This window comes from Ranitomeya variabilis, chromosome 1 (genome assembly GCF_051348905.1).
Source record: "Ranitomeya variabilis isolate aRanVar5 chromosome 1, aRanVar5.hap1, whole genome shotgun sequence".
Lineage (NCBI taxonomy): Eukaryota > Metazoa > Chordata > Amphibia > Anura > Dendrobatidae > Ranitomeya > Ranitomeya variabilis.
Window position 1 is genome coordinate 771,271,216 of NC_135232.1, and position 26,783 is coordinate 771,297,998.

The following is a 26,783-nucleotide window of genomic DNA, read 5'->3' on the forward strand; positions in this document are numbered from 1 at the left end:
GCAGGCGCGAAAACAATCGGTCAATGGCCACATTAAGCTGAATGTGCCTGCCCTCGTCAGATCGCAAATGCTAAGCAGCTTGAGGCTAGGCAAGTACCAGCATGGGAGACTGGCTGGGAATCCCTGGTACCGTTGACTTGGTTTTTTCGTTTTGATCCAAGCTTTCCCTGACGATTGTATTCCTCTTGAAAAGAGCCGCACTGGTGTGAACAATCTGTCATTGGCCACTCTAAGCTGAATGTGCCAGCTCTGGTTAGATCGCAAATGCTAAGCAGCTTGAGGCTGGGCAAGTTTCTTTTTTTTTTTTTTTTTTTGGGGGGGGGGTTTATCAAAGCTTTTCCTTACAATTTTATATCTCTTGAAAAGACCCGCTGTGGTGCTAGTTGTCCGTCAATGGCCACTCTAAGCTGAATGTGCCTGCCCTCGTCAGATCGCAAACGCTAAGCAGCTTGAGGCTGGGCAAGTACCGGCATGGGAGACTGGCTGGGAATCCCCGGTACCGTTGACTTGCTATTTTGTTTTTCTCAAAGCTTTCCCTTACGATTGTTTTCATCTTGAAAAGACTAGCAGACGCGAAAGCAATCGGTCAATGGCCACACTAAGCTGAATGTGCCTGCCCTCGTCAGATCGCAAATGCTAAGCAGCTTGGGGCTAGGCAAGTACCAGCATGGGAGACTGGCTGGGAATCCCTGGTACCGTTGACTTGGTTTTTTCGTTTTGATCCAAGCTTTCCCTAACGATTGTATTCCTCTTGAAAAGAGCCGCACTGGTGTGAACAATTTGTCATTGGCCACTCTAAGCTGAATGTGCCAGCTCTGGTCAGATCGCAAATGCTAAGCAGCTTGAGGCTGGGCAAGTTTCTTTTTTTTTTTTTTTGGGGGGGGGGGTTTATCAAAGCTTTCCCTTACAATTTTATATCTCTTGAAAAGACCCGCTGTGGTGCTAGTTTTCCGTCAATGGCCACTCTAAGCTGCATGTGCCTGCCCTCGTCAGATCGCAAACGCTAAGCAGCTTGAGGCTGGGCAAGTACCGGCATGGGAGACTGGCTGGGAATCCCCGGTACCGCTGACTTGCTATTTTTTTTTTCTCAAAGCTTTCCCTTACGATTGTTTTCATCTTGAAAAGACTAGCAGACGCGAAAGCAATCGGTCAATGGCCACACTAAGCTGAATGTGCCTGCCCTCGTCAGATCGCAAATGCTAAGCAGCTTGAGGCTAGGCAAGTACCAGCATGGGAGACTGGCTGGGAATCCCTGGTACCGTTGACTTGGTTTTTTCGTTTTGATCCAAGCTTTCCCTGACGATTGTATTCCTCTTGAAAAGAGCCGCACTGGTTTGAACAATCTGTCATTGGCCACTCTAAGCTGAATGTGCCAGCTCTGGTCAGATCGCAAATGCTAAGCAGCTTGAGGCTGGGCAAGTTTCTTTTTTCTTTTTTTTTTTTTTTTTTGGGGGGGGGGTTTATCAAAGCTTTGCCTTACAATTTTATATCTCTTGAAAAGACCCGCTGTGGTGCTAGTTGTCCGTCAATGGCCACTCTAAGCTGAATGTGCCTGCCCTCGTCAGATCGCAAACGCTAAGCAGCTTGAGGCTGGGCAAGTACCGGCATGGGAGACTGGCTGGGAATCCCCGGTACCGTTGACTTGCTATTTTGTTTTTCTCAAAGCTTTCCCTTACGATTGTTTTCATCTTGAAAAGACTAGCAGACGCGAAAGCAATCGGTCAATGGCCACACTAAGCTGAATGTGCCTGCCCTCGTCAGATCGCAAATGCTAAGCAGCTTGGGGCTAGGCAAGTACCAGCATGGGAGACTGGCTGGGAATCCCTGGTACCGTTGACTTGGTTTTTTCGTTTTGATCCAAGCTTTCCCTAACGATTGTATTCCTCTTGAAAAGAGCCGCACTGGTGTGAACAATTTGTCATTGGCCACTCTAAGCTGAATGTGCCAGCTCTGGTCAGATCGCAAATGCTAAGCAGCTTGAGGCTGGGCAAGTTTCTTTTTTTTTTTTTTGGGGGGGGGGGTTTATCAAAGCTTTCCCTTACAATTTTATATCTCTTGAAAAGACCCGCTGTGGTGCTAGTTTTCCGTCAATGGCCACTCTAAGCTGCATGTGCCTGCCCTCGTCAGATCGCAAACGCTAAGCAGCTTGAGGCTGGGCAAGTACCGGCATGGGAGACTGGCTGGGAATCCCCGGTACCGCTGACTTGCTATTTTTTTTTTCTCAAAGCTTTCCCTTACGATTGTTTTCATCTTGAAAAGACTAGCAGACGCGAAAGCAATCGGTCAATGGCCACACTAAGCTGAATGTGCCTGCCCTCGTCAGATCGCAAATGCTAAGCAGCTTGAGGCTAGGCAAGTACCAGCATGGGAGACTGGCTGGGAATCCCTGGTACCGTTGACTTGGTTTTTTCGTTTTGATCCAAGCTTTCCCTGACGATTGTATTCCTCTTGAAAAGAGCCGCACTGGTTTGAACAATCTGTCATTGGCCACTCTAAGCTGAATGTGCCAGCTCTGGTCAGATCGCAAATGCTAAGCAGCTTGAGGCTGGGCAAGTTTCTTTTTTCTTTTTTTTTTTTTTTTTTGGGGGGGGGGTTTATCAAAGCTTTGCCTTACAATTTTATATCTCTTGAAAAGACCCGCTGTGGTGCTAGTTGTCCGTCAATGGCCACTCTAAGCTGAATGTGCCTGCCCTCGTCAGATCGCAAACGCTAAGCAGCTTGAGGCTGGGCAAGTACCGGCATGGGAGACTGGCTGGGAATCCCCGGTACCGTTGACTTGCTATTTTGTTTTTCTCAAAGCTTTCCCTTACGATTGTTTTCATCTTGAAAAGACTAGCAGACGCGAAAGCAATCGGTCAATGGCCACACTAAGCTGAATGTGCCTGCCCTCGTCAGATCGCAAATGCTAAGCAGCTTGAGGCTAGGCAAGTACCAGCATGGGAGACTGGCTGGGAATCCCTGGTACCGTTGACTTGGTTTTTTCGTTTTGATCCAAGCTTTCCCTGACGATTGTATTCCTCTTGAAAAGAGCCGCACTGGTTTGAACAATCTGTCATTGGCCACTCTAAGCTGAATGTGCCAGCTCTGGTCAGATCGCAAATGCTAAGCAGCTTGAGGCTGGGCAAGTTTCTTTTTTCTTTTTTTTTTTTTTTTTTGGGGGGGGGGGTTTATCAAAGCTTTCCCTTACAATTTTATATCTCTTGAAAAGACCCGCTGTGGTGCTAGTTGTCCGTCAATGGCCACTCTAAGCTGAATGTGCCTGCCCTCGTCAAATCGCAAACGCTAAGCAGCTTGAGGCTGGGCAAGTACCGGCATGGGAGACTGGCTGGGAATCCCCGGTACCGTTGACTTGCTATTTTGTTTTTCTCAAAGCTTTCCCTTACGATTGTTTTCATCTTGAAAAGACTAGCAGACGCGAAAGAAATCGGTCAATGGCCACACTAAGCTGAATGTGCCTGCCCTCGTCAGATCGCAAATGCTAAGCAGCTTGAGGCTAGGCAAGTACCAGCATGGGAGACTGGCTGGGAATCCCTGGTACCGTTGACTTGGTTTTTTCGTTTTGATCCAAGCTTTCCCTGACGATTGTATTCCTCTTGAAAAGAGCCGCACTGGTGTGAACAATCTGTCATTGGCCACTCTAAGCTGAATGTGCCAGCTCTGGTTAGATCGCAAATGCTAAGCAGCTTGAGGCTGGGCAAGTTTCTTTTTTTTTTTTTTTTTGGGGGGGGGGGTTTATCAAAGCTTTCCCTTACAATTTTATATCTCTTGAAAAGACCCGCTGTGGTGCTAGTTGTCCGTCAATGGCCACTCTAAGCTGAATGTGCCTGCCCTCGTCAGATCGCAAACGCTAAGCAGCTTGAGGCTGGGCAAGTACCGGCATGGGAGACTGGCTGGGAATCCCCGGTACCGTTGACTTGCTATTTTGTTTTTCTCAAAGCTTTCCCTTACGATTGTTTTCATCTTGAAAAGACTAGCAGACGCGAAAGCAATCGGTCAATGGCCACACTAAGCTGAATGTGCCTGCCCTCGTCAGATCGCAAATGCTAAGCAGCTTGGGGCTAGGCAAGTACCAGCATGGGAGACTGGCTGGGAATCCCTGGTACCGTTGACTTGGTTTTTTCGTTTTGATCCAAGCTTTCCCTAACGATTGTATTCCTCTTGAAAAGAGCCGCACTGGTGTGAACAATTTGTCATTGGCCACTCTAAGCTGAATGTGCCAGCTCTGGTCAGATCGCAAATGCTAAGCAGCTTGAGGCTGGGCAAGTTTCTTTTTTTTTTTTTTGGGGGGGGGGTTTATCAAAGCTTTCCCTTACAATTTTATATCTCTTGAAAAGACCCGCTGTGGTGCTAGTTTTCCGTCAATGGCCACTCTAAGCTGCATGTGCCTGCCCTCGTCAGATCGCAAACGCTAAGCAGCTTGAGGCTGGGCAAGTACCGGCATGGGAGACTGGCTGGGAATCCCCGGTACCGTTGACTTGCTATTTTTTTTTTCTCAAAGCTTTCCCTTACGATTGTTTTCATCTTGAAAAGACTAGCAGACGCGAAAGCAATCGGTCAATGGCCACACTAAGCTGAATGTGCCTGCCCTCGTCAGATCGCAAATGCTAAGCAGCTTGAGGCTAGGCAAGTACCAGCATGGGAGACTGGCTGGGAATCCCTGGTACCGTTGACTTGGTTTTTTCGTTTTGATCCAAGCTTTCCCTGACGATTGTATTCCTCTTGAAAAGAGCCGCACTGGTTTGAACAATCTGTCATTGGCCACTCTAAGCTGAATGTGCCAGCTCTGGTCAGATCGCAAATGCTAAGCAGCTTGAGGCTGGGCAAGTTTCTTTTTTCTTTTTTTTTTTTTTTTTTGGGGGGGGGGGGGTTTATCAAAGCTTTCCCTTACAATTTTATATCTCTTGAAAAGACCCGCTGTGGTGCTAGTTGTCCGTCAATGGCCACTCTAAGCTGAATGTGCCTGCCCTCGTCAGATCGCAAACGCTAAGCAGCTTGAGGCTGGGCAAGTACCGGCATGGGAGACTGGCTGGGAATCCCCGGTACCGTTGACTTGCTATTTTGTTTTTCTCAAAGCTTTCCCTTACGATTGTTTTCATCTTGAAAAGACTAGCAGGCGCGAAAGCAATCGGTCAATGGCCACACTAAGCTGAATGTGCCTGCCCTCGTCAGATCGCAAATGCTAAGCAGCTTGAGGCTAGGCAAGTACCAGCATGGGAGACTGGCTGGGAATCCCTGGTACCGTTGACTTGGTTTTTTCGTTTTGATCCAAGCTTTCCCTGACGATTGTATTCCTCTTGAAAAGAGCCGCACTGGTGTGAACAATCTGTCATTGGCCACTCTAAGCTGAATGTGCCAGCTCTGGTTAGATCGCAAATGCTAAGCAGCTTGAGGCTGGGCAAGTTTCTTTTTTTTTTTTTTTTTTGGGGGGGGGGTTTATCAAAGCTTTCCCTTACAATTTTATATCTCTTGAAAAGACCCGCTGTGGTGCTAGTTGTCCGTCAATGGCCACTCTAAGCTGAATGTGCCTGCCCTCGTCAGATCGCAAACGCTAAGCAGCTTGAGGCTGGGCAAGTACCGGCATGGGAGACTGGCTGGGAATCCCCGGTACCGTTGACTTGCTATTTTGTTTTTCTCAAAGCTTTCCCTTACGATTGTTTTCATCTTGAAAAGACTAGCAGACACGAAAGCAATCGGTCAATGGCCACACTAAGCTGAATGTGCCTGCCCTCGTCAGATCGCAAATGCTAAGCAGCTTGAGGCTAGGCAAGTACCACCATGGGAGACTGGCTGGGAATCCCTGGTACCGTTGACTTGGTTTTTTCGTTTTGATCCAAGCTTTCCCTGACGATTGTATTCCTCTTGAAAAGAGCCGCACTGGTTTGAACAATCTGTCATTGGCCACTCTAAGCTGAATGTGCCAGCTCTGGTCAGATCGCAAATGCTAAGCAGCTTGAGGCTGGGCAAGTTTCTTTTTTTTTTTTTTTTTTTGGGGGGGGGGTTTATCAAAGCTTTCCCTTACAATTTTATATCTCTTGAAAAGACCCGCTGTGGTGCTAGTTGTCCGTCAATGGCCACTCTAAGCTGAATGTGCCTGCCCTCGTCAGATCGCAAACGCTAAGCAGCTTGAGGCTGGGCAAGTACCGGCATGGGAGACTGGCTGGGAATCCCCGGTACCGTTGACTTGCTATTTTGTTTTTCTCAAAGCTTTCCCTTACGATTGTTTTCATCTTGAAAAGACTAGCAGACGCGAAAGCAATCGGTCAATGGCCACACTAAGCTGAATGTGCCTGCCCTCGTCAGATCGCAAATGCTAAGCAGCTTGGGGCTAGGCAAGTACCAGCATGGGAGACTGGCTGGGAATCCCTGGTACCGTTGACTTGGTTTTTTCGTTTTGATCCAAGCTTTCCCTAACGATTGTATTCCTCTTGAAAAGAGCCGCACTGGTGTGAACAATTTGTCATTGGCCACTCTAAGCTGAATGTGCCAGCTCTGGTCAGATCGCAAATGCTAAGCAGCTTGAGGCTGGGCAAGTTTCTTTTTTTTTTTTTGGGGGGGGGGGTTTATCAAAGCTTTCCCTTACAATTTTATATCTCTTGAAAAGACCCGCTGTGGTGCTAGTTTTCCGTCAATGGCCACTCTAAGCTGCATGTGCCTGCCCTCGTCAGATCGCAAACGCTAAGCAGCTTGAGGCTGGGCAAGTACCGGCATGGGAGACTGGCTGGGAATCCCCGGTACCGTTGACTTGCTATTTTTTTTTTCTCAAAGCTTTCCCTTACGATTGTTTTCATCTTGAAAAGACTAGCAGACGCGAAAGCAATCGGTCAATGGCCACACTAAGCTGAATGTGCCTGCCCTCGTCAGATCGCAAATGCTAAGCAGCTTGAGGCTAGGCAAGTACCAGCATGGGAGACTGGCTGGGAATCCCTGGTACCGTTGACTTGGTTTTTTCGTTTTGATCCAAGCTTTCCCTGACGATTGTATTCCTCTTGAAAAGAGCCGCACTGGTTTGAACAATCTGTCATTGGCCACTCTAAGCTGAATGTGCCAGCTCTGGTCAGATCGCAAATGCTAAGCAGCTTGAGGCTGGGCAAGTTTCTTTTTTCTTTTTTTTTTTTTTTTTGGGGGGGGGGTTTATCAAAGCTTTCCCTTACAATTTTATATCTCTTGAAAAGACCCGCTGTGGTGCTAGTTGTCCGTCAATGGCCACTCTAAGCTGAATGTGCCTGCCCTCGTCAGATCGCAAACGCTAAGCAGCTTGAGGCTGGGCAAGTACCGGCATGGGAGACTGGCTGGGAATCCCCGGTACCGTTGACTTGCTATTTTGTTTTTCTCAAAGCTTTCCCTTACGATTGTTTTCATCTTGAAAAGACTAGCAGACACGAAAGCAATCGGTCAATGGCCACACTAAGCTGAATGTGCCTGCCCTCGTCAGATCGCAAATGCTAAGCAGCTTGAGGCTAGGCAAGTACCAGCATGGGAGACTGGCTGGGAATCCCTGGTACCGTTGACTTGGTTTTTTCGTTTTGATCCAAGCTTTCCCTGACGATTGTATTCCTCTTGAAAAGAGCCGCACTGGTTTGAACAATCTGTCATTGGCCACTCTAAGCTGAATGTGCCAGCTCTGGTCAGATCGCAAATGCTAAGCAGCTTGAGGCTGGGCAAGTTTCTTTTTTTTTTTTTTTTTTTGGGGGGGGGGTTTATCAAAGCTTTCCCTTACAATTTTATATCTCTTGAAAAGACCCGCTGTGGTGCTAGTTGTCCGTCAATGGCCACTCTAAGCTGAATGTGCCTGCCCTCGTCAGATCGCAAACGCTAAGCAGCTTGAGGCTGGGCAAGTACCGGCATGGGAGACTGGCTGGGAATCCCCGGTACCGTTGACTTGCTATTTTGTTTTTCTCAAAGCTTTCCCTTACGATTGTTTTCATCTTGAAAAGACTAGCAGACGCGAAAGCAATCGGTCAATGGCCACACTAAGCTGAATGTGCCTGCCCTCGTCAGATCGCAAATGCTAAGCAGCTTGGGGCTAGGCAAGTACCAGCATGGGAGACTGGCTGGGAATCCCTGGTACCGTTGACTTGGTTTTTTCGTTTTGATCCAAGCTTTCCCTAACGATTGTATTCCTCTTGAAAAGAGCCGCACTGGTGTGAACAATTTGTCATTGGCCACTCTAAGCTGAATGTGCCAGCTCTGGTCAGATCGCAAATGCTAAGCAGCTTGAGGCTGGGCAAGTTTCTTTTTTTTTTTTTTGGGGGGGGGGTTTATCAAAGCTTTCCCTTACAATTTTATATCTCTTGAAAAGACCCGCTGTGGTGCTAGTTTTCCGTCAATGGCCACTCTAAGCTGCATGTGCCTGCCCTCGTCAGATCGCAAACGCTAAGCAGCTTGAGGCTGGGCAAGTACCGGCATGGGAGACTGGCTGGGAATCCCCGGTACCGTTGACTTGCTATTTTTTTTTCTCAAAGCTTTCCCTTACGATTGTTTTCATCTTGAAAAGACTAGCAGACGCGAAAGCAATCGGTCAATGGCCACACTAAGCTGAATGTGCCTGCCCTCGTCAGATCGCAAATGCTAAGCAGCTTGAGGCTAGGCAAGTACCAGCATGGGAGACTGGCTGGGAATCCCTGGTACCGTTGACTTGGTTTTTTCGTTTTGATCCAAGCTTTCCCTGACGATTGTATTCCTCTTGAAAAGAGCCGCACTGGTTTGAACAATCTGTCATTGGCCACTCTAAGCTGAATGTGCCAGCTCTGGTCAGATCGCAAATGCTAAGCAGCTTGAGGCTGGGCAAGTTTCTTTTTTCTTTTTTTTTTTTTTTTTTGGGGGGGGGGGGTTTATCAAAGCTTTCCCTTACAATTTTATATCTCTTGAAAAGACCCGCTGTGGTGCTAGTTGTCCGTCAATGGCCACTCTAAGCTGAATGTGCCTGCCCTCGTCAGATCGCAAACGCTAAGCAGCTTGAGGCTGGGCAAGTACCGGCATGGGAGACTGGCTGGGAATCCCCGGTACCGTTGACTTGCTATTTTGTTTTTCTCAAAGCTTTCCCTTACGATTGTTTTCATCTTGAAAAGACTAGCAGGCGCGAAAACAATCGGTCAATGGCCACATTAAGCTGAATGTGCCTGCCCTCGTCAGATCGCAAATGCTAAGCAGCTTGAGGCTAGGCAAGTACCAGCATGGGAGACTGGCTGGGAATCCCTGGTACCGTTGACTTGGTTTTTTCGTTTTGATCCAAGCTTTCCCTGACGATTGTATTCCTCTTGAAAAGAGCCGCACTGGTGTGAACAATCTGTCATTGGCCACTCTAAGCTGAATGTGCCAGCTCTGGTTAGATCGCAAATGCTAAGCAGCTTGAGGCTGGGCAAGTTTCTTTTTTTTTTTTTTTTTTGGGGGGGGGGTTTATCAAAGCTTTTCCTTACAATTTTATATCTCTTGAAAAGACCCGCTGTGGTGCTAGTTGTCCGTCAATGGCCACTCTAAGCTGAATGTGCCTGCCCTCGTCAGATCGCAAACGCTAAGCAGCTTGAGGCTGGGCAAGTACCGGCATGGGAGACTGGCTGGGAATCCCCGGTACCGTTGACTTGCTATTTTGTTTTTCTCAAAGCTTTCCCTTACGATTGTTTTCATCTTGAAAAGACTAGCAGACGCGAAAGCAATCGGTCAATGGCCACACTAAGCTGAATGTGCCTGCCCTCGTCAGATCGCAAATGCTAAGCAGCTTGGGGCTAGGCAAGTACCAGCATGGGAGACTGGCTGGGAATCCCTGGTACCGTTGACTTGGTTTTTTCGTTTTGATCCAAGCTTTCCCTAACGATTGTATTCCTCTTGAAAAGAGCCGCACTGGTGTGAACAATTTGTCATTGGCCACTCTAAGCTGAATGTGCCAGCTCTGGTCAGATCGCAAATGCTAAGCAGCTTGAGGCTGGGCAAGTTTCTTTTTTTTTTTTTTGGGGGGGGGGGTTTATCAAAGCTTTCCCTTACAATTTTATATCTCTTGAAAAGACCCGCTGTGGTGCTAGTTTTCCGTCAATGGCCACTCTAAGCTGCATGTGCCTGCCCTCGTCAGATCGCAAACGCTAAGCAGCTTGAGGCTGGGCAAGTACCGGCATGGGAGACTGGCTGGGAATCCCCGGTACCGCTGACTTGCTATTTTTTTTTTCTCAAAGCTTTCCCTTACGATTGTTTTCATCTTGAAAAGACTAGCAGACGCGAAAGCAATCGGTCAATGGCCACACTAAGCTGAATGTGCCTGCCCTCGTCAGATCGCAAATGCTAAGCAGCTTGAGGCTAGGCAAGTACCAGCATGGGAGACTGGCTGGGAATCCCTGGTACCGTTGACTTGGTTTTTTCGTTTTGATCCAAGCTTTCCCTGACGATTGTATTCCTCTTGAAAAGAGCCGCACTGGTTTGAACAATCTGTCATTGGCCACTCTAAGCTGAATGTGCCAGCTCTGGTCAGATCGCAAATGCTAAGCAGCTTGAGGCTGGGCAAGTTTCTTTTTTCTTTTTTTTTTTTTTTTTTGGGGGGGGGGTTTATCAAAGCTTTGCCTTACAATTTTATATCTCTTGAAAAGACCCGCTGTGGTGCTAGTTGTCCGTCAATGGCCACTCTAAGCTGAATGTGCCTGCCCTCGTCAGATCGCAAACGCTAAGCAGCTTGAGGCTGGGCAAGTACCGGCATGGGAGACTGGCTGGGAATCCCCGGTACCGTTGACTTGCTATTTTGTTTTTCTCAAAGCTTTCCCTTACGATTGTTTTCATCTTGAAAAGACTAGCAGACGCGAAAGCAATCGGTCAATGGCCACACTAAGCTGAATGTGCCTGCCCTCGTCAGATCGCAAATGCTAAGCAGCTTGGGGCTAGGCAAGTACCAGCATGGGAGACTGGCTGGGAATCCCTGGTACCGTTGACTTGGTTTTTTCGTTTTGATCCAAGCTTTCCCTAACGATTGTATTCCTCTTGAAAAGAGCCGCACTGGTGTGAACAATTTGTCATTGGCCACTCTAAGCTGAATGTGCCAGCTCTGGTCAGATCGCAAATGCTAAGCAGCTTGAGGCTGGGCAAGTTTCTTTTTTTTTTTTTTGGGGGGGGGGGTTTATCAAAGCTTTCCCTTACAATTTTATATCTCTTGAAAAGACCCGCTGTGGTGCTAGTTTTCCGTCAATGGCCACTCTAAGCTGCATGTGCCTGCCCTCGTCAGATCGCAAACGCTAAGCAGCTTGAGGCTGGGCAAGTACCGGCATGGGAGACTGGCTGGGAATCCCCGGTACCGCTGACTTGCTATTTTTTTTTTCTCAAAGCTTTCCCTTACGATTGTTTTCATCTTGAAAAGACTAGCAGACGCGAAAGCAATCGGTCAATGGCCACACTAAGCTGAATGTGCCTGCCCTCGTCAGATCGCAAATGCTAAGCAGCTTGAGGCTAGGCAAGTACCAGCATGGGAGACTGGCTGGGAATCCCTGGTACCGTTGACTTGGTTTTTTCGTTTTGATCCAAGCTTTCCCTGACGATTGTATTCCTCTTGAAAAGAGCCGCACTGGTTTGAACAATCTGTCATTGGCCACTCTAAGCTGAATGTGCCAGCTCTGGTCAGATCGCAAATGCTAAGCAGCTTGAGGCTGGGCAAGTTTCTTTTTTCTTTTTTTTTTTTTTTTTTGGGGGGGGGGTTTATCAAAGCTTTGCCTTACAATTTTATATCTCTTGAAAAGACCCGCTGTGGTGCTAGTTGTCCGTCAATGGCCACTCTAAGCTGAATGTGCCTGCCCTCGTCAGATCGCAAACGCTAAGCAGCTTGAGGCTGGGCAAGTACCGGCATGGGAGACTGGCTGGGAATCCCCGGTACCGTTGACTTGCTATTTTGTTTTTCTCAAAGCTTTCCCTTACGATTGTTTTCATCTTGAAAAGACTAGCAGACGCGAAAGCAATCGGTCAATGGCCACACTAAGCTGAATGTGCCTGCCCTCGTCAGATCGCAAATGCTAAGCAGCTTGAGGCTAGGCAAGTACCAGCATGGGAGACTGGCTGGGAATCCCTGGTACCGTTGACTTGGTTTTTTCGTTTTGATCCAAGCTTTCCCTGACGATTGTATTCCTCTTGAAAAGAGCCGCACTGGTTTGAACAATCTGTCATTGGCCACTCTAAGCTGAATGTGCCAGCTCTGGTCAGATCGCAAATGCTAAGCAGCTTGAGGCTGGGCAAGTTTCTTTTTTCTTTTTTTTTTTTTTTTTTGGGGGGGGGGGTTTATCAAAGCTTTCCCTTACAATTTTATATCTCTTGAAAAGACCCGCTGTGGTGCTAGTTGTCCGTCAATGGCCACTCTAAGCTGAATGTGCCTGCCCTCGTCAAATCGCAAACGCTAAGCAGCTTGAGGCTGGGCAAGTACCGGCATGGGAGACTGGCTGGGAATCCCCGGTACCGTTGACTTGCTATTTTGTTTTTCTCAAAGCTTTCCCTTACGATTGTTTTCATCTTGAAAAGACTAGCAGACGCGAAAGAAATCGGTCAATGGCCACACTAAGCTGAATGTGCCTGCCCTCGTCAGATCGCAAATGCTAAGCAGCTTGAGGCTAGGCAAGTACCAGCATGGGAGACTGGCTGGGAATCCCTGGTACCGTTGACTTGGTTTTTTCGTTTTGATCCAAGCTTTCCCTGACGATTGTATTCCTCTTGAAAAGAGCCGCACTGGTGTGAACAATCTGTCATTGGCCACTCTAAGCTGAATGTGCCAGCTCTGGTTAGATCGCAAATGCTAAGCAGCTTGAGGCTGGGCAAGTTTCTTTTTTTTTTTTTTTTTGGGGGGGGGGGTTTATCAAAGCTTTCCCTTACAATTTTATATCTCTTGAAAAGACCCGCTGTGGTGCTAGTTGTCCGTCAATGGCCACTCTAAGCTGAATGTGCCTGCCCTCGTCAGATCGCAAACGCTAAGCAGCTTGAGGCTGGGCAAGTACCGGCATGGGAGACTGGCTGGGAATCCCCGGTACCGTTGACTTGCTATTTTGTTTTTCTCAAAGCTTTCCCTTACGATTGTTTTCATCTTGAAAAGACTAGCAGACGCGAAAGCAATCGGTCAATGGCCACACTAAGCTGAATGTGCCTGCCCTCGTCAGATCGCAAATGCTAAGCAGCTTGGGGCTAGGCAAGTACCAGCATGGGAGACTGGCTGGGAATCCCTGGTACCGTTGACTTGGTTTTTTCGTTTTGATCCAAGCTTTCCCTAACGATTGTATTCCTCTTGAAAAGAGCCGCACTGGTGTGAACAATTTGTCATTGGCCACTCTAAGCTGAATGTGCCAGCTCTGGTCAGATCGCAAATGCTAAGCAGCTTGAGGCTGGGCAAGTTTCTTTTTTTTTTTTTTGGGGGGGGGGTTTATCAAAGCTTTCCCTTACAATTTTATATCTCTTGAAAAGACCCGCTGTGGTGCTAGTTTTCCGTCAATGGCCACTCTAAGCTGCATGTGCCTGCCCTCGTCAGATCGCAAACGCTAAGCAGCTTGAGGCTGGGCAAGTACCGGCATGGGAGACTGGCTGGGAATCCCCGGTACCGTTGACTTGCTATTTTTTTTTTCTCAAAGCTTTCCCTTACGATTGTTTTCATCTTGAAAAGACTAGCAGACGCGAAAGCAATCGGTCAATGGCCACACTAAGCTGAATGTGCCTGCCCTCGTCAGATCGCAAATGCTAAGCAGCTTGAGGCTAGGCAAGTACCAGCATGGGAGACTGGCTGGGAATCCCTGGTACCGTTGACTTGGTTTTTTCGTTTTGATCCAAGCTTTCCCTGACGATTGTATTCCTCTTGAAAAGAGCCGCACTGGTTTGAACAATCTGTCATTGGCCACTCTAAGCTGAATGTGCCAGCTCTGGTCAGATCGCAAATGCTAAGCAGCTTGAGGCTGGGCAAGTTTCTTTTTTCTTTTTTTTTTTTTTTTTTGGGGGGGGGGGGGTTTATCAAAGCTTTCCCTTACAATTTTATATCTCTTGAAAAGACCCGCTGTGGTGCTAGTTGTCCGTCAATGGCCACTCTAAGCTGAATGTGCCTGCCCTCGTCAGATCGCAAACGCTAAGCAGCTTGAGGCTGGGCAAGTACCGGCATGGGAGACTGGCTGGGAATCCCCGGTACCGTTGACTTGCTATTTTGTTTTTCTCAAAGCTTTCCCTTACGATTGTTTTCATCTTGAAAAGACTAGCAGGCGCGAAAGCAATCGGTCAATGGCCACACTAAGCTGAATGTGCCTGCCCTCGTCAGATCGCAAATGCTAAGCAGCTTGAGGCTAGGCAAGTACCAGCATGGGAGACTGGCTGGGAATCCCTGGTACCGTTGACTTGGTTTTTTCGTTTTGATCCAAGCTTTCCCTGACGATTGTATTCCTCTTGAAAAGAGCCGCACTGGTGTGAACAATCTGTCATTGGCCACTCTAAGCTGAATGTGCCAGCTCTGGTTAGATCGCAAATGCTAAGCAGCTTGAGGCTGGGCAAGTTTCTTTTTTTTTTTTTTTTTTTGGGGGGGGGGTTTATCAAAGCTTTCCCTTACAATTTTATATCTCTTGAAAAGACCCGCTGTGGTGCTAGTTGTCCGTCAATGGCCACTCTAAGCTGAATGTGCCTGCCCTCGTCAGATCGCAAACGCTAAGCAGCTTGAGGCTGGGCAAGTACCGGCATGGGAGACTGGCTGGGAATCCCCGGTACCGTTGACTTGCTATTTTGTTTTTCTCAAAGCTTTCCCTTACGATTGTTTTCATCTTGAAAAGACTAGCAGACACGAAAGCAATCGGTCAATGGCCACACTAAGCTGAATGTGCCTGCCCTCGTCAGATCGCAAATGCTAAGCAGCTTGAGGCTAGGCAAGTACCACCATGGGAGACTGGCTGGGAATCCCTGGTACCGTTGACTTGGTTTTTTCGTTTTGATCCAAGCTTTCCCTGACGATTGTATTCCTCTTGAAAAGAGCCGCACTGGTTTGAACAATCTGTCATTGGCCACTCTAAGCTGAATGTGCCAGCTCTGGTCAGATCGCAAATGCTAAGCAGCTTGAGGCTGGGCAAGTTTCTTTTTTTTTTTTTTTTTTTGGGGGGGGGGTTTATCAAAGCTTTCCCTTACAATTTTATATCTCTTGAAAAGACCCGCTGTGGTGCTAGTTGTCCGTCAATGGCCACTCTAAGCTGAATGTGCCTGCCCTCGTCAGATCGCAAACGCTAAGCAGCTTGAGGCTGGGCAAGTACCGGCATGGGAGACTGGCTGGGAATCCCCGGTACCGTTGACTTGCTATTTTGTTTTTCTCAAAGCTTTCCCTTACGATTGTTTTCATCTTGAAAAGACTAGCAGACGCGAAAGCAATCGGTCAATGGCCACACTAAGCTGAATGTGCCTGCCCTCGTCAGATCGCAAATGCTAAGCAGCTTGGGGCTAGGCAAGTACCAGCATGGGAGACTGGCTGGGAATCCCTGGTACCGTTGACTTGGTTTTTTCGTTTTGATCCAAGCTTTCCCTAACGATTGTATTCCTCTTGAAAAGAGCCGCACTGGTGTGAACAATTTGTCATTGGCCACTCTAAGCTGAATGTGCCAGCTCTGGTCAGATCGCAAATGCTAAGCAGCTTGAGGCTGGGCAAGTTTCTTTTTTTTTTTTTGGGGGGGGGGGTTTAGCAAAGCTTTCCCTTACAATTTTATATCTCTTGAAAAGACCCGCTGTGGTGCTAGTTTTCCGTCAATGGCCACTCTAAGCTGCATGTGCCTGCCCTCGTCAGATCGCAAACGCTAAGCAGCTTGAGGCTGGGCAAGTACCGGCATGGGAGACTGGCTGGGAATCCCCGGTACCGTTGACTTGCTATTTTTTTTTTCTCAAAGCTTTCCCTTACGATTGTTTTCATCTTGAAAAGACTAGCAGACGCGAAAGCAATCGGTCAATGGCCACACTAAGCTGAATGTGCCTGCCCTCGTCAGATCGCAAATGCTAAGCAGCTTGAGGCTAGGCAAGTACCAGCATGGGAGACTGGCTGGGAATCCCTGGTACCGTTGACTTGGTTTTTTCGTTTTGATCCAAGCTTTCCCTGACGATTGTATTCCTCTTGAAAAGAGCCGCACTGGTTTGAACAATCTGTCATTGGCCACTCTAAGCTGAATGTGCCAGCTCTGGTCAGATCGCAAATGCTAAGCAGCTTGAGGCTGGGCAAGTTTCTTTTTTCTTTTTTTTTTTTTTTTTTGGGGGGGGGGTTTATCAAAGCTTTCCCTTACAATTTTATATCTCTTGAAAAGACCCGCTGTGGTGCTAGTTGTCCGTCAATGGCCACTCTAAGCTGAATGTGCCTGCCCTCGTCAGATCGCAAACGCTAAGCAGCTTGAGGCTGGGCAAGTACCGGCATGGGAGACTGGCTGGGAATCCCCGGTACCGTTGACTTGCTATTTTGTTTTTCTCAAAGCTTTCCCTTACGATTGTTTTCATCTTGAAAAGACTAGCAGACACGAAAGCAATCGGTCAATGGCCACACTAAGCTGAATGTGCCTGCCCTCGTCAGATCGCAAATGCTAAGCAGCTTGAGGCTAGGCAAGTACCACCATGGGAGACTGGCTGGGAATCCCTGGTACCGTTGACTTGGTTTTTTCGTTTTGATCCAAGCTTTCCCTGACGATTGTATTCCTCTTGAAAAGAGCCGCACTGGTTTGAACAATCTGTCATTGGCCACTCTAAGCTGAATGTGCCAGCTCTGGTCAGATCGCAAATGCTAAGCAGCTTGAGGCTGGGCAAGTTTCTTTTTTTTTTTTTTTTTTTGGGGGGGGGGTTTATCAAAGCTTTCCCTTACAATTTTATATCTCTTGAAAAGACCCGCTGTGGTGCTAGTTGTCCGTCAATGGCCACTCTAAGCTGAATGTGCCTGCCCTCGTCAGATCGCAAACGCTAAGCAGCTTGAGGCTGGGCAAGTACCGGCATGGGAGACTGGCTGGGAATCCCCGGTACCGTTGACTTGCTATTTTGTTTTTCTCAAAGCTTTCCCTTACGATTGTTTTCATCTTGAAAAGACTAGCAGACGCGAAAGCAATCGGTCAATGGCCACACTAAGCTGAATGTGCCTGCCCTCGTCAGATCGCAAATGCTAAGCAGCTTGGGGCTAGGCAAGTACCAGCATGGGAGACTGGCTGGGAATCCCTGGTACCGTTGACTTGGTTTTTTCGTTTTGATCCAAGCTTTCCCTAACGATTGTATTCCTCTTGAAAAGAGCCGCACTGGTGTGAACAATTTGTCATTGGCCACTCTAAGCTGAATGTGCCAGCTCTGGTCAGATCGCAAATGCTAAGCAGCTTGAGGCTGGGCAAGTTTCTTTTTTTTTTTTTTGGGGGGGGGGTTTATCAAAGCTTTCCCTTACAATTTTATATCTCTTGAAAAGACCCGCTGTGGTGCTAGTTTTCCGTCAATGGCCACTCTAAGCTGCATGTGCCTGCCCTCGTCAGATCGCAAACGCTAAGCAGCTTGAGGCTGGGCAAGTACCGGCATGGGAGACTGGCTGGGAATCCCCGGTACCGTTGACTTGCTATTTTTTTTTCTCAAAGCTTTCCCTTACGATTGTTTTCATCTTGAAAAGACTAGCAGACGCGAAAGCAATCGGTCAATGGCCACACTAAGCTGAATGTGCCTGCCCTCGTCAGATCGCAAATGCTAAGCAGCTTGAGGCTAGGCAAGTACCAGCATGGGAGACTGGCTGGGAATCCCTGGTACCGTTGACTTGGTTTTTTCGTTTTGATCCAAGCTTTCCCTGACGATTGTATTCCTCTTGAAAAGAGCCGCACTGGTTTGAACAATCTGTCATTGGCCACTCTAAGCTGAATGTGCCAGCTCTGGTCAGATCGCAAATGCTAAGCAGCTTGAGGCTGGGCAAGTTTCTTTTTTCTTTTTTTTTTTTTTTTTGGGGGGGGGGGGTTTATCAAAGCTTTCCCTTACAATTTTATATCTCTTGAAAAGACCCGCTGTGGTGCTAGTTGTCCGTCAATGGCCACTCTAAGCTGAATGTGCCTGCCCTCGTCAGATCGCAAACGCTAAGCAGCTTGAGGCTGGGCAAGTACCGGCATGGGAGACTGGCTGGGAATCCCCGGTACCGTTGACTTGCTATTTTGTTTTTCTCAAAGCTTTCCCTTACGATTGTTTTCATCTTGAAAAGACTAGCAGGCGCGAAAACAATCGGTCAATGGCCACATTAAGCTGAATGTGCCTGCCCTCGTCAGATCGCAAATGCTAAGCAGCTTGAGGCTAGGCAAGTACCAGCATGGGAGACTGGCTGGGAATCCCTGGTACCGTTGACTTGGTTTTTTCGTTTTGATCCAAGCTTTCCCTGACGATTGTATTCCTCTTGAAAAGAGCCGCACTGGTGTGAACAATCTGTCATTGGCCACTCTAAGCTGAATGTGCCAGCTCTGGTTAGATCGCAAATGCTAAGCAGCTTGAGGCTGGGCAAGTTTCTTTTTTTTTTTTTTTTTTTGGGGGGGGGGTTTATCAAAGCTTTTCCTTACAATTTTATATCTCTTGAAAAGACCCGCTGTGGTGCTAGTTGTCCGTCAATGGCCACTCTAAGCTGAATGTGCCTGCCCTCGTCAGATCGCAAACGCTAAGCAGCTTGAGGCTGGGCAAGTACCGGCATGGGAGACTGGCTGGGAATCCCCGGTACCGTTGACTTGCTATTTTGTTTTTCTCAAAGCTTTCCCTTACGATTGTTTTCATCTTGAAAAGACTAGCAGACGCGAAAGCAATCGGTCAATGGCCACACTAAGCTGAATGTGCCTGCCCTCGTCAGATCGCAAATGCTAAGCAGCTTGGTGCTAGGCAAGTACCAGCATGGGAGACTGGCTGGGAATCCCTGGTACCGTTGACTTGGTTTTTTCGTTTTGATCCAAGCTTTCCCTAACGATTGTATTCCTCTTGAAAAGAGCCGCACTGGTGTGAACAATTTGTCATTGGCCACTCTAAGCTGAATGTGCCAGCTCTGGTCAGATCGCAAATGCTAAGCAGCTTGAGGCTGGGCAAGTTTCTTTTTTTTTTTTTTGGGGGGGGGGGTTTATCAAAGCTTTCCCTTACAATTTTATATCTCTTGAAAAGACCCGCTGTGGTGCTAGTTTTCCGTCAATGGCCACTCTAAGCTGCATGTGCCTGCCCTCGTCAGATCGCAAACGCTAAGCAGCTTGAGGCTGGGCAAGTACCGGCATGGGAGACTGGCTGGGAATCCCCGGTACCGCTGACTTGCTATTTTTTTTTTCTCAAAGCTTTCCCTTACGATTGTTTTCATCTTGAAAAGACTAGCAGACGCGAAAGCAATCGGTCAATGGCCACACTAAGCTGAATGTGCCTGCCCTCGTCAGATCGCAAATGCTAAGCAGCTTGAGGCTAGGCAAGTACCAGCATGGGAGACTGGCTGGGAATCCCTGGTACCGTTGACTTGGTTTTTTCGTTTTGATCCAAGCTTTCCCTGACGATTGTATTCCTCTTGAAAAGAGCCGCACTGGTTTGAACAATCTGTCATTGGCCACTCTAAGCTGAATGTGCCAGCTCTGGTCAGATCGCAAATGCTAAGCAGCTTGAGGCTGGGCAAGTTTCTTTTTTCTTTTTTTTTTTTTTTTTTGGGGGGGGGGTTTATCAAAGCTTTGCCTTACAATTTTATATCTCTTGAAAAGACCCGCTGTGGTGCTAGTTGTCCGTCAATGGCCACTCTAAGCTGAATGTGCCTGCCCTCGTCAGATCGCAAACGCTAAGCAGCTTGAGGCTGGGCAAGTACCGGCATGGGAGACTGGCTGGGAATCCCCGGTACCGTTGACTTGCTATTTTGTTTTTCTCAAAGCTTTCCCTTACGATTGTTTTCATCTTGAAAAGACTAGCAGACGCGAAAGCAATCGGTCAATGGCCACACTAAGCTGAATGTGCCTGCCCTCGTCAGATCGCAAATGCTAAGCAGCTTGGGGCTAGGCAAGTACCAGCATGGGAGACTGGCTGGGAATCCCTGGTACCGTTGACTTGGTTTTTTCGTTTTGATCCAAGCTTTCCCTAACGATTGTATTCCTCTTGAAAAGAGCCGCACTGGTGTGAACAATTTGTCATTGGCCACTCTAAGCTGAATGTGCCAGCTCTGGTCAGATCGCAAATGCTAAGCAGCTTGAGGCTGGGCAAGTTTCTTTTTTTTTTTTTTGGGGGGGGGGGTTTATCAAAGCTTTCCCTTACAATTTTATATCTCTTGAAAAGACCCGCTGTGGTGCTAGTTTTCCGTCAATGGCCACTCTAAGCTGCATGTGCCTGCCCTCGTCAGATCGCAAACGCTAAGCAGCTTGAGGCTGGGCAAGTACCGGCATGGGAGACTGGCTGGGAATCCCCGGTACCGCTGACTTGCTATTTTTTTTTTCTCAAAGCTTTCCCTTACGATTGTTTTCATCTTGAAAAGACTAGCAGACGCGAAAGCAATCGGTCAATGGCCACACTAAGCTGAATGTGCCTGCCCTCGTCAGATCGCAAATGCTAAGCAGCTTGAGGCTAGGCAAGTACCAGCATGGGAGACTGGCTGGGAATCCCTGGTACCGTTGACTTGGTTTTTTCGTTTTGATCCAAGCTTTCCCTGACGATTGTATTCCTCTTGAAAAGAGCCGCACTGGTTTGAACAATCTGTCATTGGCCACTCTAAGCTGAATGTGCCAGCTCTGGTCAGATCGCAAATGCTAAGCAGCTTGAGGCTGGGCAAGTTTCTTTTTTCTTTTTTTTTTTTTTTTTTGGGGGGGGGGTTTATCAAAGCTTTGCCTTACAATTTTATATCTCTTGAAAAGACCCGCTGTGGTGCTAGTTGTCCGTCAATGGCCACTCTAAGCTGAATGTGCCTGCCCTCGTCAGATCGCAAACGCTAAGCAGCTTGAGGCTGGGCAAGTACCGGCATGGGAGACTGGCTGGGAATCCCCGGTACCGTTGACTTGCTATTTTGTTTTTCTCAAAGCTTTCCCTTACGATTGTTTTCATCTTGAAAAGACTAGCAGACGCGAAAGCAATCGGTCAATGGCCACACTAAGCTGAATGTGCCTGCCCTCGTCAGATCGCAAATGCTAAGCAGCTTGAGGCTAGGCAAGTACCAGCATGGGAGACTGGCTGGGAATCCCTGGTACCGTTGACTTGGTTTTTTCGTTTTGATCCAAGCTTTCCCTGACGATTGTATTCCTCTTGAAAAGAGCCGCACTGGTTTGAACAATCTGTCATTGGCCACTCTAAGCTGAATGTGCCAGCTCTGGTCAGATCGCAAATGCTAAGCAGCTTGAGGCTGGGCAAGTTTCTTTTTTCTTTTTTTTTTTTTTTTTTGGGGGGGGGGGTTTATCAAAGCTTTCCCTTACAATTTTATATCTCTTGAAAAGACCCGCTGTGGTGCTAGTTGTCCGTCAATGGCCACTCTAAGCTGAATGTGCCTGCCCTCGTCAAATCGCAAACGCTAAGCAGCTTGAGGCTGGGCAAGTACCGGCATGGGAGACTGGCTGGGAATCCCCGGTACCGTTGACTTGCTATTTTGTTTTTCTCAAAGCTTTCCCTTACGATTGTTTTCATCTTGAAAAGACTAGCAGACGCGAAAGAAATCGGTCAATGGCCACACTAAGCTGAATGTGCCTGCCCTCGTCAGATCGCAAATGCTAAGCAGCTTGAGGCTAGGCAAGTACCAGCATGGGAGACTGGCTGGGAATCCCTGGTACCGTTGACTTGGTTTTTTCGTTTTGATCCAAGCTTTCCCTGACGATTGTATTCCTCTTGAAAAGAGCCGCACTGGTGTGAACAATCTGTCATTGGCCACTCTAAGCTGAATGTGCCAGCTCTGGTTAGATCGCAAATGCTAAGCAGCTTGAGGCTGGGCAAGTTTCTTTTTTTTTTTTTTTTTGGGGGGGGGGGTTTATCAAAGCTTTCCCTTACAATTTTATATCTCTTGAAAAGACCCGCTGTGGTGCTAGTTGTCCGTCAATGGCCACTCTAAGCTGAATGTGCCTGCCCTCGTCAGATCGCAAACGCTAAGCAGCTTGAGGCTGGGCAAGTACCGGCATGGGAGACTGGCTGGGAATCCCCGGTACCGTTGACTTGCTATTTTGTTTTTCTCAAAGCTTTCCCTTACGATTGTTTTCATCTTGAAAAGACTAGCAGACGCGAAAGCAATCGGTCAATGGCCACACTAAGCTGAATGTGCCTGCCCTCGTCAGATCGCAAATGCTAAGCAGCTTGGGGCTAGGCAAGTACCAGCATGGGAGACTGGCTGGGAATCCCTGGTACCGTTGACTTGGTTTTTTCGTTTTGATCCAAGCTTTCCCTAACGATTGTATTCCTCTTGAAAAGAGCCGCACTGGTGTGAACAATTTGTCATTGGCCACTCTAAGCTGAATGTGCCAGCTCTGGTCAGATCGCAAATGCTAAGCAGCTTGAGGCTGGGCAAGTTTCTTTTTTTTTTTTTTGGGGGGGGGGTTTATCAAAGCTTTCCCTTACAATTTTATATCTCTTGAAAAGACCCGCTGTGGTGCTAGTTTTCCGTCAATGGCCACTCTAAGCTGCATGTGCCTGCCCTCGTCAGATCGCAAACGCTAAGCAGCTTGAGGCTGGGCAAGTACCGGCATGGGAGACTGGCTGGGAATCCCCGGTACCGTTGACTTGCTATTTTTTTTTTCTCAAAGCTTTCCCTTACGATTGTTTTCATCTTGAAAAGACTAGCAGACGCGAAAGCAATCGGTCAATGGCCACACTAAGCTGAATGTGCCTGCCCTCGTCAGATCGCAAATGCTAAGCAGCTTGAGGCTAGGCAAGTACCAGCATGGGAGACTGGCTGGGAATCCCTGGTACCGTTGACTTGGTTTTTTCGTTTTGATCCAAGCTTTCCCTGACGATTGTATTCCTCTTGAAAAGAGCCGCACTGGTTTGAACAATCTGTCATTGGCCACTCTAAGCTGAATGTGCCAGCTCTGGTCAGATCGCAAATGCTAAGCAGCTTGAGGCTGGGCAAGTTTCTTTTTTCTTTTTTTTTTTTTTTTTTGGGGGGGGGGGGTTTTATCAAAGCTTTCCCTTACAATTTTATATCTCTTGAAAAGACCCGCTGTGGTGCTAGTTGTCCGTCAATGGCCACTCTAAGCTGAATGTGCCTGCCCTCGTCAGATCGCAAACGCTAAGCAGCTTGAGGCTGGGCAAGTACCGGCATGGGAGACTGGCTGGGAATCCCCGGTACCGTTGACTTGCTATTTTGTTTTTCTCAAAGCTTTCCCTTACGATTGTTTTCATCTTGAAAAGACTAGCAGGCGCGAAAGCAATCGGTCAATGGCCACACTAAGCTGAATGTGCCTGCCCTCGTCAGATCGCAAATGCTAAGCAGCTTGAGGCTAGGCAAGTACCAGCATGGGAGACTGGCTGGGAATCCCTGGTACCGTTGACTTGGTTTTTTCGTTTTGATCCAAGCTTTCCCTGACGATTGTATTCCTCTTGAAAAGAGCCGCACTGGTGTGAACAATCTGTCATTGGCCACTCTAAGCTGAATGTGCCAGCTCTGGTTAGATCGCAAATGCTAAGCAGCTTGAGGCTGGGCAAGTTTCTTTTTTTTTTTTTTTTTTTGGGGGGGGGGTTTATCAAAGCTTTCCCTTACAATTTTATATCTCTTGAAAAGACCCGCTGTGGTGCTAGTTGTCCGTCAATGGCCACTCTAAGCTGAATGTGCCTGCCCTCGTCAGATCGCAAACGCTAAGCAGCTTGAGGCTGGGCAAGTACCGGCATGGGAGACTGGCTGGGAATCCCCGGTACCGTTGACTTGCTATTTTGTTTTTCTCAAAGCTTTCCCTTACGATTGTTTTCATCTTGAAAAGACTAGCAGACACGAAAGCAATCGGTCAATGGCCACACTAAGCTGAATGTGCCTGCCCTCGTCAGATCGCAAATGCTAAGCAGCTTGAGGCTAGGCAAGTACCACCATGGGAGACTGGCTGGGAATCCCTGGTACCGTTGACTTGGTTTTTTCGTTTTGATCCAAGCTTTCCCTGACGATTGTATTCCTCTTGAAAAGAGCCGCACTGGTTTGAACAATCTGTCATTGGCCACTCTAAGCTGAATGTGCCAGCTCTGGTCAGATCGCAAATGCTAAGCAGCTTGAGGCTGGGCAAGTTTCTTTTTTTTTTTTTTTTTTTGGGGGGGGGGTTTATCAAAGCTTTCCCTTACAATTTTATATCTCTTGAAAAGACCCGCTGTGGTGCTAGTTGTCCGTCAATGGCCACTCTAAGCTGAATGTGCCTGCCCTCGTCAGATCGCAAACGCTAAGCAGCTTGAGGCTGGGCAAGTACCGGCATGGGAGACTGGCTGGGAATCCCCGGTACCGTTGACTTGCTATTTTGTTTTTCTCAAAGCTTTCCCTTACGATTGTTTTCATCTTGAAAAGACTAGCAGACGCGAAAGCAATCGGTCAATGGCCACACTAAGCTGAATGTGCCTGCCCTCGTCAGATCGCAAATGCTAAGCAGCTTGGGGCTAGGCAAGTACCAGCATGGGAGACTGGCTGGGAATCCCTGGTACCGTTGACTTGGTTTTTTCGTTTTGATCCAAGCTTTCCCTAACGATTGTATTCCTCTTGAAAAGAGCCGCACTGGTGTGAACAATTTGTCATTGGCCACTCTAAGCTGAATGTGCCAGCTCTGGTCAGATCGCAAATGCTAAGCAGCTTGAGGCTGGGCAAGTTTCTTTTTTTTTTTTTGGGGGGGGGGGTTTAGCAAAGCTTTCCCTTACAATTTTATATCTCTTGAAAAGACCCGCTGTGGTGCTAGTTTTCCGTCAATGGCCACTCTAAGCTGCATGTGCCTGCCCTCGTCAGATCGCAAACGCTAAGCAGCTTGAGGCTGGGCAAGTACCGGCATGGGAGACTGGCTGGGAATCCCCGGTACCGTTGACTTGCTATTTTTTTTTTCTCAAAGCTTTCCCTTACGATTGTTTTCATCTTGAAAAGACTAGCAGACGCGAAAGCAATCGGTCAATGGCCACACTAAGCTGAATGTGCCTGCCCTCGTCAGATCGCAAATGCTAAGCAGCTTGAGGCTAGGCAAGTACCAGCATGGGAGACTGGCTGGGAATCCCTGGTACCGTTGACTTGGTTTTTTCGTTTTGATCCAAGCTTTCCCTGACGATTGTATTCCTCTTGAAAAGAGCCGCACTGGTTTGAACAATCTGTCATTGGCCACTCTAAGCTGAATGTGCCAGCTCTGGTCAGATCGCAAATGCTAAGCAGCTTGAGGCTGGGCAAGTTTCTTTTTTCTTTTTTTTTTTTTTTTTTGGGGGGGGGGTTTATCAAAGCTTTCCCTTACAATTTTATATCTCTTGAAAAGACCCGCTGTGGTGCTAGTTGTCCGTCAATGGCCACTCTAAGCTGAATGTGCCTGCCCTCGTCAGATCGCAAACGCTAAGCAGCTTGAGGCTGGGCAAGTACCGGCATGGGAGACTGGCTGGGAATCCCCGGTACCGTTGACTTGCTATTTTGTTTTTCTCAAAGCTTTCCCTTACGATTGTTTTCATCTTGAAAAGACTAGCAGACACGAAAGCAATCGGTCAATGGCCACACTAAGCTGAATGTGCCTGCCCTCGTCAGATCGCAAATGCTAAGCAGCTTGAGGCTAGGCAAGTACCACCATGGGAGACTGGCTGGGAATCCCTGGTACCGTTGACTTGGTTTTTTCGTTTTGATCCAAGCTTTCCCTGACGATTGTATTCCTCTTGAAAAGAGCCGCACTGGTTTGAACAATCTGTCATTGGCCACTCTAAGCTGAATGTGCCAGCTCTGGTCAGATCGCAAATGCTAAGCAGCTTGAGGCTGGGCAAGTTTCTTTTTTTTTTTTTTTTTTTGGGGGGGGGGTTTATCAAAGCTTTCCCTTACAATTTTATATCTCTTGAAAAGACCCGCTGTGGTGCTAGTTGTCCGTCAATGGCCACTCTAAGCTGAATGTGCCTGCCCTCGTCAGATCGCAAACGCTAAGCAGCTTGAGGCTGGGCAAGTACCGGCATGGGAGACTGGCTGGGAATCCCCGGTACCGTTGACTTGCTATTTTGTTTTTCTCAAAGCTTTCCCTTACGATTGTTTTCATCTTGAAAAGACTAGCAGACGCGAAAGCAATCGGTCAATGGCCACACTAAGCTGAATGTGCCTGCCCTCGTCAGATCGCAAATGCTAAGCAGCTTGGGGCTAGGCAAGTACCAGCATGGGAGACTGGCTGGGAATCCCTGGTACCGTTGACTTGGTTTTTTCGTTTTGATCCAAGCTTTCCCTAACGATTGTATTCCTCTTGAAAAGAGCCGCACTGGTGTGAACAATTTGTCATTGGCCACTCTAAGCTGAATGTGCCAGCTCTGGTCAGATCGCAAATGCTAAGCAGCTTGAGGCTGGGCAAGTTTCTTTTTTTTTTTTTGGGGGGGGGGGTTTATCAAAGCTTTCCCTTACAATTTTATATCTCTTGAAAAGACCCGCTGTGGTGCTAGTTTTCCGTCAATGGCCACTCTAAGCTGCATGTGCCTGCCCTCGTCAGATCGCAAACGCTAAGCAGCTTGAGGCTGGGCAAGTACCGGCATGGGAGACTGGCTGGGAATCCCCGGTACCGTTGACTTGCTATTTTTTTTTCTCAAAGCTTTCCCTTACGATTGTTTTCATCTTGAAAAGACTAGCAGACGCGAAAGCAATCGGTCAATGGCCACACTAAGCTGAATGTGCCTGCCCTCGTCAGATCGCAAATGCTAAGCAGCTTGAGGCTAGGCAAGTACCAGCATGGGAGACTGGCTGGGAATCCCTGGTACCGTTGACTTGG

The 26,783-nt window shown here is 47.9% G+C and overlaps 85 pseudogenes; all 85 read left to right on the forward strand.

The window, feature by feature from the left end:
* Positions 1-19: 19 nt before the first annotated feature.
* Positions 20-138, forward strand: LOC143798710 (5S ribosomal RNA; annotated as a pseudogene).
* Positions 139-389: 251 nt separating this feature from the next.
* On the forward strand, positions 390-508 carry LOC143800202 (5S ribosomal RNA; annotated as a pseudogene).
* Positions 509-585: 77 nt separating this feature from the next.
* Positions 586-704, forward strand: LOC143798382 (5S ribosomal RNA; annotated as a pseudogene).
* Positions 705-1,148: 444 nt separating this feature from the next.
* On the forward strand, positions 1,149-1,267 carry LOC143797838 (5S ribosomal RNA; annotated as a pseudogene).
* A 257-nt stretch (positions 1,268-1,524) lies between these two features.
* On the forward strand, positions 1,525-1,643 carry LOC143800203 (5S ribosomal RNA; annotated as a pseudogene).
* Positions 1,644-1,720: 77 nt separating this feature from the next.
* On the forward strand, positions 1,721-1,839 carry LOC143798384 (5S ribosomal RNA; annotated as a pseudogene).
* A 443-nt stretch (positions 1,840-2,282) lies between these two features.
* On the forward strand, positions 2,283-2,401 carry LOC143797840 (5S ribosomal RNA; annotated as a pseudogene).
* Positions 2,402-2,658: 257 nt separating this feature from the next.
* Positions 2,659-2,777, forward strand: LOC143800205 (5S ribosomal RNA; annotated as a pseudogene).
* A 77-nt stretch (positions 2,778-2,854) lies between these two features.
* On the forward strand, positions 2,855-2,973 carry LOC143797841 (5S ribosomal RNA; annotated as a pseudogene).
* Positions 2,974-3,427: 454 nt separating this feature from the next.
* LOC143797842 (5S ribosomal RNA) lies at positions 3,428-3,546 on the forward strand (annotated as a pseudogene).
* A 250-nt stretch (positions 3,547-3,796) lies between these two features.
* LOC143800206 (5S ribosomal RNA) lies at positions 3,797-3,915 on the forward strand (annotated as a pseudogene).
* Positions 3,916-3,992: 77 nt separating this feature from the next.
* LOC143798385 (5S ribosomal RNA) lies at positions 3,993-4,111 on the forward strand (annotated as a pseudogene).
* A 246-nt stretch (positions 4,112-4,357) lies between these two features.
* On the forward strand, positions 4,358-4,476 carry LOC143800667 (5S ribosomal RNA; annotated as a pseudogene).
* Positions 4,477-4,553: 77 nt separating this feature from the next.
* Positions 4,554-4,672, forward strand: LOC143797843 (5S ribosomal RNA; annotated as a pseudogene).
* Positions 4,673-4,932: 260 nt separating this feature from the next.
* LOC143800207 (5S ribosomal RNA) lies at positions 4,933-5,051 on the forward strand (annotated as a pseudogene).
* Positions 5,052-5,128: 77 nt separating this feature from the next.
* LOC143797844 (5S ribosomal RNA) lies at positions 5,129-5,247 on the forward strand (annotated as a pseudogene).
* A 250-nt stretch (positions 5,248-5,497) lies between these two features.
* LOC143800208 (5S ribosomal RNA) lies at positions 5,498-5,616 on the forward strand (annotated as a pseudogene).
* A 77-nt stretch (positions 5,617-5,693) lies between these two features.
* LOC143797994 (5S ribosomal RNA) lies at positions 5,694-5,812 on the forward strand (annotated as a pseudogene).
* Positions 5,813-6,063: 251 nt separating this feature from the next.
* Positions 6,064-6,182, forward strand: LOC143800209 (5S ribosomal RNA; annotated as a pseudogene).
* A 77-nt stretch (positions 6,183-6,259) lies between these two features.
* On the forward strand, positions 6,260-6,378 carry LOC143798386 (5S ribosomal RNA; annotated as a pseudogene).
* A 246-nt stretch (positions 6,379-6,624) lies between these two features.
* LOC143800668 (5S ribosomal RNA) lies at positions 6,625-6,743 on the forward strand (annotated as a pseudogene).
* A 77-nt stretch (positions 6,744-6,820) lies between these two features.
* LOC143797845 (5S ribosomal RNA) lies at positions 6,821-6,939 on the forward strand (annotated as a pseudogene).
* Positions 6,940-7,195: 256 nt separating this feature from the next.
* On the forward strand, positions 7,196-7,314 carry LOC143800210 (5S ribosomal RNA; annotated as a pseudogene).
* A 77-nt stretch (positions 7,315-7,391) lies between these two features.
* Positions 7,392-7,510, forward strand: LOC143797846 (5S ribosomal RNA; annotated as a pseudogene).
* Positions 7,511-7,761: 251 nt separating this feature from the next.
* Positions 7,762-7,880, forward strand: LOC143800212 (5S ribosomal RNA; annotated as a pseudogene).
* A 77-nt stretch (positions 7,881-7,957) lies between these two features.
* On the forward strand, positions 7,958-8,076 carry LOC143798387 (5S ribosomal RNA; annotated as a pseudogene).
* Positions 8,077-8,322: 246 nt separating this feature from the next.
* On the forward strand, positions 8,323-8,441 carry LOC143800669 (5S ribosomal RNA; annotated as a pseudogene).
* Positions 8,442-8,517: 76 nt separating this feature from the next.
* Positions 8,518-8,636, forward strand: LOC143797847 (5S ribosomal RNA; annotated as a pseudogene).
* A 259-nt stretch (positions 8,637-8,895) lies between these two features.
* On the forward strand, positions 8,896-9,014 carry LOC143800213 (5S ribosomal RNA; annotated as a pseudogene).
* Positions 9,015-9,091: 77 nt separating this feature from the next.
* Positions 9,092-9,210, forward strand: LOC143798711 (5S ribosomal RNA; annotated as a pseudogene).
* A 250-nt stretch (positions 9,211-9,460) lies between these two features.
* On the forward strand, positions 9,461-9,579 carry LOC143800214 (5S ribosomal RNA; annotated as a pseudogene).
* A 77-nt stretch (positions 9,580-9,656) lies between these two features.
* On the forward strand, positions 9,657-9,775 carry LOC143798388 (5S ribosomal RNA; annotated as a pseudogene).
* Positions 9,776-10,218: 443 nt separating this feature from the next.
* LOC143797848 (5S ribosomal RNA) lies at positions 10,219-10,337 on the forward strand (annotated as a pseudogene).
* A 257-nt stretch (positions 10,338-10,594) lies between these two features.
* LOC143800215 (5S ribosomal RNA) lies at positions 10,595-10,713 on the forward strand (annotated as a pseudogene).
* Positions 10,714-10,790: 77 nt separating this feature from the next.
* LOC143798390 (5S ribosomal RNA) lies at positions 10,791-10,909 on the forward strand (annotated as a pseudogene).
* A 443-nt stretch (positions 10,910-11,352) lies between these two features.
* On the forward strand, positions 11,353-11,471 carry LOC143797849 (5S ribosomal RNA; annotated as a pseudogene).
* Positions 11,472-11,728: 257 nt separating this feature from the next.
* On the forward strand, positions 11,729-11,847 carry LOC143800216 (5S ribosomal RNA; annotated as a pseudogene).
* A 77-nt stretch (positions 11,848-11,924) lies between these two features.
* On the forward strand, positions 11,925-12,043 carry LOC143797851 (5S ribosomal RNA; annotated as a pseudogene).
* Positions 12,044-12,497: 454 nt separating this feature from the next.
* Positions 12,498-12,616, forward strand: LOC143797852 (5S ribosomal RNA; annotated as a pseudogene).
* Positions 12,617-12,866: 250 nt separating this feature from the next.
* LOC143800217 (5S ribosomal RNA) lies at positions 12,867-12,985 on the forward strand (annotated as a pseudogene).
* A 77-nt stretch (positions 12,986-13,062) lies between these two features.
* Positions 13,063-13,181, forward strand: LOC143798391 (5S ribosomal RNA; annotated as a pseudogene).
* A 246-nt stretch (positions 13,182-13,427) lies between these two features.
* On the forward strand, positions 13,428-13,546 carry LOC143800671 (5S ribosomal RNA; annotated as a pseudogene).
* A 77-nt stretch (positions 13,547-13,623) lies between these two features.
* Positions 13,624-13,742, forward strand: LOC143797854 (5S ribosomal RNA; annotated as a pseudogene).
* A 260-nt stretch (positions 13,743-14,002) lies between these two features.
* LOC143800218 (5S ribosomal RNA) lies at positions 14,003-14,121 on the forward strand (annotated as a pseudogene).
* Positions 14,122-14,198: 77 nt separating this feature from the next.
* On the forward strand, positions 14,199-14,317 carry LOC143797855 (5S ribosomal RNA; annotated as a pseudogene).
* Positions 14,318-14,568: 251 nt separating this feature from the next.
* On the forward strand, positions 14,569-14,687 carry LOC143800219 (5S ribosomal RNA; annotated as a pseudogene).
* Positions 14,688-14,764: 77 nt separating this feature from the next.
* LOC143797995 (5S ribosomal RNA) lies at positions 14,765-14,883 on the forward strand (annotated as a pseudogene).
* A 251-nt stretch (positions 14,884-15,134) lies between these two features.
* On the forward strand, positions 15,135-15,253 carry LOC143800220 (5S ribosomal RNA; annotated as a pseudogene).
* Positions 15,254-15,330: 77 nt separating this feature from the next.
* LOC143798392 (5S ribosomal RNA) lies at positions 15,331-15,449 on the forward strand (annotated as a pseudogene).
* Positions 15,450-15,695: 246 nt separating this feature from the next.
* Positions 15,696-15,814, forward strand: LOC143800672 (5S ribosomal RNA; annotated as a pseudogene).
* Positions 15,815-15,891: 77 nt separating this feature from the next.
* LOC143797856 (5S ribosomal RNA) lies at positions 15,892-16,010 on the forward strand (annotated as a pseudogene).
* A 257-nt stretch (positions 16,011-16,267) lies between these two features.
* On the forward strand, positions 16,268-16,386 carry LOC143800221 (5S ribosomal RNA; annotated as a pseudogene).
* A 77-nt stretch (positions 16,387-16,463) lies between these two features.
* On the forward strand, positions 16,464-16,582 carry LOC143797996 (5S ribosomal RNA; annotated as a pseudogene).
* A 251-nt stretch (positions 16,583-16,833) lies between these two features.
* Positions 16,834-16,952, forward strand: LOC143800223 (5S ribosomal RNA; annotated as a pseudogene).
* Positions 16,953-17,029: 77 nt separating this feature from the next.
* On the forward strand, positions 17,030-17,148 carry LOC143798393 (5S ribosomal RNA; annotated as a pseudogene).
* Positions 17,149-17,394: 246 nt separating this feature from the next.
* On the forward strand, positions 17,395-17,513 carry LOC143800673 (5S ribosomal RNA; annotated as a pseudogene).
* A 76-nt stretch (positions 17,514-17,589) lies between these two features.
* LOC143797857 (5S ribosomal RNA) lies at positions 17,590-17,708 on the forward strand (annotated as a pseudogene).
* Positions 17,709-17,966: 258 nt separating this feature from the next.
* On the forward strand, positions 17,967-18,085 carry LOC143800224 (5S ribosomal RNA; annotated as a pseudogene).
* Positions 18,086-18,162: 77 nt separating this feature from the next.
* On the forward strand, positions 18,163-18,281 carry LOC143798712 (5S ribosomal RNA; annotated as a pseudogene).
* A 251-nt stretch (positions 18,282-18,532) lies between these two features.
* On the forward strand, positions 18,533-18,651 carry LOC143800226 (5S ribosomal RNA; annotated as a pseudogene).
* Positions 18,652-19,290: 639 nt separating this feature from the next.
* LOC143797858 (5S ribosomal RNA) lies at positions 19,291-19,409 on the forward strand (annotated as a pseudogene).
* A 257-nt stretch (positions 19,410-19,666) lies between these two features.
* On the forward strand, positions 19,667-19,785 carry LOC143800227 (5S ribosomal RNA; annotated as a pseudogene).
* A 77-nt stretch (positions 19,786-19,862) lies between these two features.
* On the forward strand, positions 19,863-19,981 carry LOC143798394 (5S ribosomal RNA; annotated as a pseudogene).
* Positions 19,982-20,424: 443 nt separating this feature from the next.
* Positions 20,425-20,543, forward strand: LOC143797859 (5S ribosomal RNA; annotated as a pseudogene).
* Positions 20,544-20,800: 257 nt separating this feature from the next.
* On the forward strand, positions 20,801-20,919 carry LOC143800228 (5S ribosomal RNA; annotated as a pseudogene).
* A 77-nt stretch (positions 20,920-20,996) lies between these two features.
* Positions 20,997-21,115, forward strand: LOC143797860 (5S ribosomal RNA; annotated as a pseudogene).
* A 454-nt stretch (positions 21,116-21,569) lies between these two features.
* Positions 21,570-21,688, forward strand: LOC143797861 (5S ribosomal RNA; annotated as a pseudogene).
* Positions 21,689-21,938: 250 nt separating this feature from the next.
* On the forward strand, positions 21,939-22,057 carry LOC143800229 (5S ribosomal RNA; annotated as a pseudogene).
* Positions 22,058-22,134: 77 nt separating this feature from the next.
* On the forward strand, positions 22,135-22,253 carry LOC143798396 (5S ribosomal RNA; annotated as a pseudogene).
* Positions 22,254-22,499: 246 nt separating this feature from the next.
* LOC143800674 (5S ribosomal RNA) lies at positions 22,500-22,618 on the forward strand (annotated as a pseudogene).
* A 77-nt stretch (positions 22,619-22,695) lies between these two features.
* Positions 22,696-22,814, forward strand: LOC143797863 (5S ribosomal RNA; annotated as a pseudogene).
* Positions 22,815-23,074: 260 nt separating this feature from the next.
* LOC143800230 (5S ribosomal RNA) lies at positions 23,075-23,193 on the forward strand (annotated as a pseudogene).
* Positions 23,194-23,270: 77 nt separating this feature from the next.
* LOC143797864 (5S ribosomal RNA) lies at positions 23,271-23,389 on the forward strand (annotated as a pseudogene).
* Positions 23,390-23,640: 251 nt separating this feature from the next.
* Positions 23,641-23,759, forward strand: LOC143800231 (5S ribosomal RNA; annotated as a pseudogene).
* A 77-nt stretch (positions 23,760-23,836) lies between these two features.
* On the forward strand, positions 23,837-23,955 carry LOC143797998 (5S ribosomal RNA; annotated as a pseudogene).
* A 251-nt stretch (positions 23,956-24,206) lies between these two features.
* LOC143800232 (5S ribosomal RNA) lies at positions 24,207-24,325 on the forward strand (annotated as a pseudogene).
* A 77-nt stretch (positions 24,326-24,402) lies between these two features.
* On the forward strand, positions 24,403-24,521 carry LOC143798397 (5S ribosomal RNA; annotated as a pseudogene).
* A 246-nt stretch (positions 24,522-24,767) lies between these two features.
* Positions 24,768-24,886, forward strand: LOC143800675 (5S ribosomal RNA; annotated as a pseudogene).
* A 77-nt stretch (positions 24,887-24,963) lies between these two features.
* LOC143797865 (5S ribosomal RNA) lies at positions 24,964-25,082 on the forward strand (annotated as a pseudogene).
* Positions 25,083-25,339: 257 nt separating this feature from the next.
* On the forward strand, positions 25,340-25,458 carry LOC143800233 (5S ribosomal RNA; annotated as a pseudogene).
* Positions 25,459-25,535: 77 nt separating this feature from the next.
* On the forward strand, positions 25,536-25,654 carry LOC143797999 (5S ribosomal RNA; annotated as a pseudogene).
* A 251-nt stretch (positions 25,655-25,905) lies between these two features.
* Positions 25,906-26,024, forward strand: LOC143800235 (5S ribosomal RNA; annotated as a pseudogene).
* Positions 26,025-26,101: 77 nt separating this feature from the next.
* Positions 26,102-26,220, forward strand: LOC143798398 (5S ribosomal RNA; annotated as a pseudogene).
* Positions 26,221-26,466: 246 nt separating this feature from the next.
* LOC143800677 (5S ribosomal RNA) lies at positions 26,467-26,585 on the forward strand (annotated as a pseudogene).
* A 76-nt stretch (positions 26,586-26,661) lies between these two features.
* On the forward strand, positions 26,662-26,780 carry LOC143797866 (5S ribosomal RNA; annotated as a pseudogene).
* Positions 26,781-26,783: the final 3 nt, after the last annotated feature.